Genomic DNA, 9,015 nt, shown 5'->3' with positions numbered 1-9,015 from the left:
GTCCTTCAAACTTTTAACAGACAGAGCAAATGTGTTATTAAAAGATATTATTTTATGGTCTCCATTGTAGCTGAAGCTTAATAAGTAAAGCATCACTTTAAAACTGCAATTACCAAGCATGAGTTTTACTGGGACAGAATATGTGAACATGGATTTGCTGCAATTCATGTCAACTCTTGTACAGACATATAATTGGCAACACCCTGCTAGGATTTCACAACTGTTTAACTTTGTCTTGAATGTTGAAAAGACTCAAAGTTTGTTGTGCTACTCTAGACTGAAAATCTTTGATACAAAACCTATTTAATATCTAAGGTATTTTTACAAATATCTTGGCTTTAAAATCTGTAATACACACACACTCACATTAAAAGTATTGGAAGCAAAAGTAAATGTATTGTCCTCAATAGAGCACCCAGGTGTAACTTATCCACTGCCCAATGAGCAGAGCTCAAACACACTTTAAAAGGGTTTGATTATGTGTTGAATTGTCCATCTTTGACCTGTACATTCCTGTATTATAAGTTTCTTGTTTATAATTTCCAGGCATCTCTTTGTCTGTCTGTTCTTCAGTTCTTCGCCCTGGGAAAGAAAGCAAAGTGTTAAAAAAAAGGCAGCTAGTTTGTTCAGTTTTAAGACTAACAGTGCTCATTCAACCTGTTCTGAGATGCAGCAAACAACTTTGTAGTACCTGAGTGAAGTCCCAGTATATCCCCATTCCTTTCTGCATAGCCTCTTTACAGTTGTACAGGCCAGGCTCAGTTTCTTTTGTGCCCGTGTCAGCTAAACATCGGTTGTCATTGTACTTATGTGACTTCATGCCACCAATGTAGAGCTCACCCGTTCCACGATAATATGTGAACTTAGAAAGGAAGAAAGAGACAGAGACAGAGAGATACAGAGGGCAAAATGATATTAGGATGTTAAAAATGCTAACAACAGACAATAAGGAACAATAATTAACTTCTTCGATCTCTGTGGACTGTGACATTCATTTCAGATGGAATTGCACGCACAAATGCTTGTGTTTTGAAAGAGACATCCTGGGTGCGATCTAAAAATACCAGCTGCACTGTCAACAATCCTGAGCTTAACAAAGAGACAAGCTTAAAGACAAAATTACTCAATTGTAACCCTTTAAAGCTTGAACCATGAAATAATTGCAAGAAAGGTTTTGAAAATAGAAAATAGAGTTTTTACCATTAAAAATTTTTAAAAATATGAGTTCCAAATTTATTTTTTCTTTATTTTTTGCTTAAACTTGTGTTGTGCAATTTGTTGAGGTTGTTTGGGGGGGGGAAGGGGGGGAGTCTGAAAAACTCCCAAATTTGTATCAAATATGATACAGTATGTGTTAACAGATTTAATCAATTTATAGTGTTTTTTGGTTTGATTTTTGTTTTTTACAACTGCACTGCCTTATAATCATGATTGTCAACATAATTATAAGGTGCTTCACTTACTTGAGGTCCATAGTAGTAGCAATTGTAGACAATCGGTGTGTGGTGTGACCTGGTACTGGACCTTGGTCTAGGCACATGTCAGCATCAAGGTTCTTCATCTGTCATCAGGAGAACATTATGAATATTACAAATGGAAACAGCAAATCATCAAACACAGATTCCCACACATTGTGCAGGACCTCTCTGTACCAAACATACTAAGCATCAGAGAAAAGTAAACTTACTCCTCCGTATGCGACTAGATCATCCCAGGGATCCAGCTTAGGATACACATTATCCAGGTACCATTTGAAAGGTTTACAGTTCAGCCTTTCTCTGAGTTTCTTCCTCTCTGAAATGTCGCCTATGTCAATTCCATGATTCTGCAAAAAGCAAAATAAGGTGTTAATCAGCTTATAGTTTCATGTGACTGAGGAAGAATCTAAAGAGAGGTTTCCTTTGAATGTCAATGTAGAAAAAGCTAAGAGCACTCAAAGTCTCATAAAGTTGTTAATTAACCAATGTTTTTTTGCGTCATGTAAGTAAACAAATGAAATATCCCTTAAAGAAAGTGTCATTTGCTGTTTGTGTCAGTGCCACAAACACCATGCCACAAAGTTTCTTCCTCTCTGAAATGTCGCCTGTGTCAATTCTATGATTCTGCAGGAACTAAGAAGAAGATGTGAATCGATTCACAGATTGTGACTGAGGAAGAATCTGAAGAAAGATTTTCCTTAAATGTCAATGCAAAAAAAGCTAAAACTCAAACACACAAGCCTAAGCCTAATATGTACCCATAACTCATCTCCTCATGACTCTGTGAACAGGAGAATGAAATATCCTTTAGAGAAAACATAATTTGCTGTTTGTGTCAGTGCCACATAAACACCTCAAATGGGATGTTCCAAGCCAAGTTAACGTTGTGCTTGTATTCATCCATCCAGATCTCTGCAACTCTGAGGGCATTTCTCTTCATGGCAGGACCCAGGTCAGGCATGTAGGGCTTGTGGGCCCTCTCGATGTGGGCGATCTTGGAACATGGAACAACTTCAACACTGCCTCCACATGTCCATACCTACATGAAAAAAAAAGCACAATAAAACTCAGTCACTATTCTTTCCATGGCTAAGATATAACTTTGGACCTCATCTCCTTGTTTGTATTACATAATTCATTTACTTCCTACCTGCACCTTCAGTTTCTATGGTATGTTTATAGCCATTTTAAATGATCTGCAGATTAGGACACCTGTGGTGATTATAACAAAATCCAGAAGATCCATCTGCACAAATATTCTATATAATCTGATGGCAAAGACACTTATGTTTGCTTTACTATGGAAGAGAATTTATAACCATGTGATCTTTACTCACACGAATTCCCAGCTCAACATTTTCTCCACCATACACTTTCATTCCTTCATCAAGGACTCCAATTTCCCCCAGAAACTTTCTATCAGCAACCATGATCCCCATGACAGATGGACTCCTAAAGTCAAAGAAGAGAACTCTATTTTAACTATTGTACATTGATATTAGATCATAATGATAGAGTTAATATGGCTGTTATATTGTTAAACATTGATTTCACTTGAACTTACTTTCCAGGCAGTGAACCGTCATTAAGTTTGTAATACTCGGGTGTAAAACTCTCATACATGCACCACAGAGCCCAGTCGAAGGCGTGTGCATTGGGATGATATGTAGTAACCTTGAGATCATCAAAGTTGACTCTATCAAACACCGGGGAAACCACCACAGTTCTGTCAGCTTTAATCTGTGTCAGCAGAGGTTCAGCCCTGCATGAAGGAGGGGAACAAAGAAAAGGTGGAAAAGTTAGTCAACTAATGTGTACATTTCATTAATTGCTGACATGTCTGGGTCAACACTCTTCAATCACACTATGCAGCATGACTATGGCAACTGGTATAAACTGGAATTATGTGTCACAGTCTGGCTGGCAGACCGTGGGGATGTGGGGAAAGGAGGACCAGATCACCAGACATGTAAAGTGTTTGTATGTGAGAAAGAAAAACGTATTACTCTCAGCAAATCTGTCGTGAAACTTTGACACATCCATGGCCTCAAAAAATCACTGATGGCAATTTATATTTGGTAAACTTGTAGCTAATCTCATGAAGACAGCATTGATATGTTCTTTAACACAATGTGGTAATATAATGATAAAAGAAAACAGAAAATATAAGACTTAAACCAACAACTGAATATATGTATTTCTGCCATGTTCCTACCATATCTCATGGACTTCAATGTGTGCGTCCAGGATGGCCACCACGTCAGCAGTAGCAGCCCTCCACCCGGATGCTCTGGCATGAGCGAGACCTCTCTGCTCACTGTGCCTCACTCTCACAATACGGAGATTAGGGTTCTCCTGCTCAAGCAACTTCACATAAACGTCAAGGTCACCCTTCAGATTGTCTGAATGGAAAAAGATAGTTATGTTTTTTTCTGAAGGAAGTGTGGGTAAGGAAGTGATACCAGCAGATTCAAACCATCTAAAGAAGAAAACTAGTCCCAAACATGTGTGATGTGATAGTCTTCACTCAGCTTTTGATGATATATTTGAATTGGCTTATAACCAATCGTTTGTATCCAATTTACCATTAGAACTATGGTCATCCACCATTATTATCTCCTTCAGCAGGTTTTTAGGAGTGCGGTCGATGATGCTGCGCAGGGCTCTTTGGAGAACAGACAGGGCTTCATCCAGGTAGATGAGCACCACACTGAGACTTGGCAGGTCCTTGGGGTAACTCTTTTTCAAACACCTATTTATTAAAAAGATCAGAAATTTGAAATATTTTAGCAAGAAATAGACTGGATAGAGTAATTTTTTTTCTTTGAATGTACAGGAGAGAGAATGAAAGATTAAAATGAAAAGTTGTAAAAGTTGTACCAAGGATCTCTGGAATCTGGAAGAGGTTGATCCAGAGGGAGGCGATCGCTCAGAAAAACATTGTACCCATACTTCTCATACAGGCTCTGAGCCTCTCTTTGGTCATCTTCAGAGAGATTTGCCCCCCACTCCTTGAACAAGACCGAGTTAGGGAACAGTTTTTCAGACTTTTTCATTTGATCTGCTTCATTTTGGGGTTGGATATTTGCATCATCTTTCTTCTTCTCTGCTTGCTTTTGAACTGCTGGCTGTTGGACTTCTGCTTCCGTTTTCTGATTATCATTTTATTTTGAAAGAGATTTTACTTTGGTGATTGTTTTTTCATTTCCTCTTCCTGTTCCGTGTGCGTGTTCAGTTGGCGCGAACTGCAGCAATGATGTATCTCATTCCCTTCCTGTGTTGCTAACAATAAAAGAAACGGGCAAAGTAATCAACCAAGTGAGTGTATTATTAAGAGAACATGGCCGAAGAAGAAGAAAACTCTTCAAGCTCAACAAACACTTTAATTGAACAGGGACATAAACTTGTGTTATCATTTTATCTCATTTGTCAACAATAAACTGCAAAAGACCTATTTATTTCTTTTTATAACCATACTAAGGGTGCTTTCATTAATGTCTTTCCACCCTATACTTTTTACTAATAAATCATTGGCGGGCATTGACTTAATGTCATATCTTCAATACATGTGCATGTAAAACTGCCTCTGAATTTAATTGATATTTCGCTTAATTTTATTACCATATTTAACTTTCTTTCTTGTATAAAACCCACGGGTAGCATTTAATCTTAATAATAATAATAATCATCTAAAAGAGAAACTTTAATCTGACTGAACTCACTTAGATCGCTGATTCTTTCCTCCAGGTTGGACGAGGTCTTCATGCGCGGTGTGTCCATCTCATTTTTAGTGTCCACGCTATGTTGGTGTCCATTCTTCAGAAAGATGCCGAAGTACAGCATGACCCCCACAGCTCCCACTAACAACAACAGCCGTTTTATCCACGTTCCCCTCATTCTGATAACACACCAGCCTCCCAGCCAGACAATCCAACGTGAGAGGACACAAAGAAGCACACACACACAGCTCATCTACTGACTGGACGAGATCAAATAGCTGATAACTTCTGATGTGAATGCTATTAAATCGTTAGTTGAGCAGACACGTGAACATCGCTACCCGCCCATCGCGGCAGGTACGCCCTGCAGCAAGCAGCGTCAGGGTCATGGGCAGGCCCTGTGCGTCCAGACCTGCCCAAAAAAGTGACTGTGCCTCATGAATGTAACAGACAATAAAAGATATATTGTATATTTAAGAATTCTTTGTAAGAATAGTGTGTTAATAAACATGGTCCAGCCAAATTAATTAAAAACAACTCTCATCTCCTCATTGAATAGCTAACCAGTCAATTAGCCTGTAGTCCAAGCGGGCAGAAATCTCAGACTTGATAAGTATCCCTCACGCTTCTTTGGGACTAAAAAGAGGTCTGCAGAAAAGTCTGCAAAGACCAAAACACCACCATATTACCAGATGACGAGGGGAGGTGCACAACAGACTATCACACAAAAATGACTACATTCCTCAGTGGCTAAAGGATAAATCTAACGACAAAAATCAACTCCTACTTCATCTCATTAATATTACGAGTCCACAAGTAAACTGTGTCTTTTCTTTTTTATTCATATTTCTAAGTATGTGTGAACCCTGAACCCTGAATATTTCTAAGTACTGATTGTAAGATGTGACTGGATTAAAGAAAGAAATTATGGTGAAATGATGACTGAGAGGCTGTACATTTCTGCATTTATCATACTGATAACATAAACGTATGTCTAAGTTTTACATATAAGGACATATTAATGCCGCTGTTGTTTACCAGGACAGACTCATATGCAAACCGATGACCTCGGACTTCTTTTCTTTATTTGAGTCACAGATGATGAAGGTCGGTTCTCTGAAAACCTTTTACTGTATTTTAATCTATCGACCTGCTGGACCTGCTGGGGTCTTTCTAACTGAATTTAACGACCTTCTGACATCGATCATTAAACTGGAGAAGGTTGTAATATTGGGAGACTTAAACCTTCATATTGATGACGCTTCCTGTAACACTGCTGCTGAGCTCATCACTATCACTGAGTCTTTTAACTTTAAGCAGCATGTTTCTGGCCCCACACATACAAAGGGCCACACACTGGATCTTGTTTTCTCCTGGGTTTAAATATACATGATGTATGTGTGGAAGATGTCCACATGAGTGACCATAGTTGTATATTCTTTAATTTGTCATTTTACGTGGATCCTTCACCTCCTAAATTGATGATCCAAAGGCGGATTATAAACCAGGATGCTGCTAGAAGGTTCTCTGCCATGTTTGACCCTCGCATGGCTCAAAATGATATGGATTCACTTATTTTGTCTTTTAACAATCAATGTAAATCTATTTTAGATACGGTGGCACCTCTGAAACTAAATGTTGTCCATTCTTCAAATTTCTGTCCTTGGATAAATGAAAATATTCGAAATTTTAGGAGATATTGTCGCAAATTAGAACGTTTATGGAAGGCTTCCAAGCTTGAGGTCCATAGGGTACATCTCAAGGAATCAATTTCCTCACTTAACGACATGATAAAAAATGCCAGAACTGAATATTTTGCTAATCTAATAGCTTCAAAAAAGAAAAATCCCAGAGTATTGTTTGATACAATTAAAAACATTGTCTCTCCTGATATTCCTCATGTACCAGTCTATACTAAATCTGATTGTAATGAATTTTTAAACTATTTTATTAATAAGGTCGCTGCCGTCAGGTCTAATATTTCTCCATCATCCTCGATCGGGGCGATCGTGGCTCAAGAGTTGGGTGTTCGTCTTGTTCGTCTTGTAATCGGAAGGTTGCTGGTTCGAGCCCCGGCTCGGACAGTCTCGGTCATTGTGTCCTTGGGCAAGACACTTCACCTACCGCCTACTGGTGAGGGGCCGATGGCGCTTCTGTCAGTCTGCCCCAGGGCAGCTGTGGCTACAACTGTAGCTGCCTCCACCAGTGTGTGAATGGGTGGATGACTGGGTGTGTAAAGCGCTTTGGGGTCCCTAGGGAGGACTAGTAAAAGCGCTATACAAATACAGGCCATTTACCATCCTCTCAGTATCACACTGACACGTTGCTGATATCTGGTCCTCTTTTACTCCTGTTACCTTACAGGACATCAGTGCTCTGCTTGGTCAAATGAAACTGACTCAAGCCACCTTGATGTACGTCCTCCATCATTTTTCATTAGTGTGTTTGACTCTATTGGCCCCTGTATTCTGGAAATAATTAATACTTCTCTTTATACTGGCTCAGTTCCCAGCTAACAAGCTATTGTTGAACCAATATTAAAGAAACCAAATATGGACCCATCTCTTCCAAGCAGTTACAGGCCAATATCTTTAGTATTTAGTATTTAGTATTTAGTATTTATTTATTTATTGTCATTGTCAAGAACAATGAAATTGCGTTTGGGGCTTCCATACAACCCAAAAAAAAGAAGAAAATAATAAATACCCCTTAAAACCCAAGTGTACATATTTAACCCAGTGTGACTCCAATGCAATAAGACAATCCTTAGCAATAATGTTCGTAGAAATTCAGACAAAGACCTGAGAAACATGACAAAATACAACAATGCAACCCATTCAATATTATTGTACTGTGAGATATGATATCAGATATGATAGTTATCTATTTAAGAAAGAGGGGGGGGGGGGGGGCAGGAGGGGGAAGAGAATAAAGATATGATGCACCAATGCAGACCAGTTCATTGCTATTAAGAAGTTGGATATGGTTATTGTCCGTGAGAGGGGGGCAGAGAGTTCAGGAGCCTCACAGCCTGTGGATACAGGCTGTTGGCCAGTCTGGATGTTCTGGCCTGTATAGACCTGTACCTTCTCCCTGAGGGCAGCAGATGGAAAAGGTGGCGCGCAGGGTGATGTTGGTATCAAAATTAGCATTGGTGTCAAAGATCTTGGAAAAAACAGTTGCAGAACAACTTAACAACTTTTTGGAGAAGAACAATGTTCTGGACATTTTCCAGTCTGGTTTCCGCAAATTGCACTCCACTGAAACCGCTTTGCTTAAAGTGTCTCTGATGGCAGCAGACACTGGAGAGAACACCGTTCTGGTTCTGTTGGATCTCAGCTCTGCTTTTGATACTGTTGATCACAGCATCATGATAAATAGGCTGAAGGACTTGCTTGGGATTACTGGTGTTGTTTTAAAATGGTTTATGTCGTATCTATCTGAGAGATCCTTTACTGTCTGTATGAATCATGTGCTGTCGGAAACATCAGTTCTGCCTTCTGGGGCACCTCAAGGATCTGTTTTAGGTCCTATTCTCTTTTTGCTGTATATCCTCCCTCTAGGCCACATTATCAGACGTTACAATAATATTGCTTATCACCTCTATGCTGATGACATTCAGTTATACTGTTCTTTCAAAACTTCTGAGTTTTATAAATTGTCTTGTTTAAATAATTGTCTGTCAGAAATCAAACAATGGTTAAATGACAGTTTCCTTCAGTTAAATGCAGATAAAACAGAAACCTTGATTGTTGCACCTGATCACATGCTCTCAGAAATTAGGCAGCATATCAGTTTTTTAGACCCTTAGAAACGTA

The 9,015-nt window shown here is 39.1% G+C and overlaps 1 pseudogene; it reads right to left on the bottom strand.

Moving 5' to 3' along the window:
* Positions 1 to 462: 462 nt before the first annotated feature.
* On the bottom strand, positions 463 to 5,321 carry LOC146627548 (putative polypeptide N-acetylgalactosaminyltransferase 8; annotated as a pseudogene).
* Between the last annotated feature and the right edge of the window lie 3,694 nt (positions 5,322 to 9,015).

Source organism: Diplotaxodon limnothrissa, linkage group LG7 (assembly GCF_057381915.1).
Source record: "Diplotaxodon limnothrissa isolate DT_005_m linkage group LG7, D_limnothrissa_male_GT1.1, whole genome shotgun sequence".
Taxonomy (NCBI): Eukaryota; Metazoa; Chordata; class Actinopteri; order Cichliformes; family Cichlidae; genus Diplotaxodon; species Diplotaxodon limnothrissa.
This window is presented reverse-complemented; position numbering and strand designations above follow the sequence as displayed.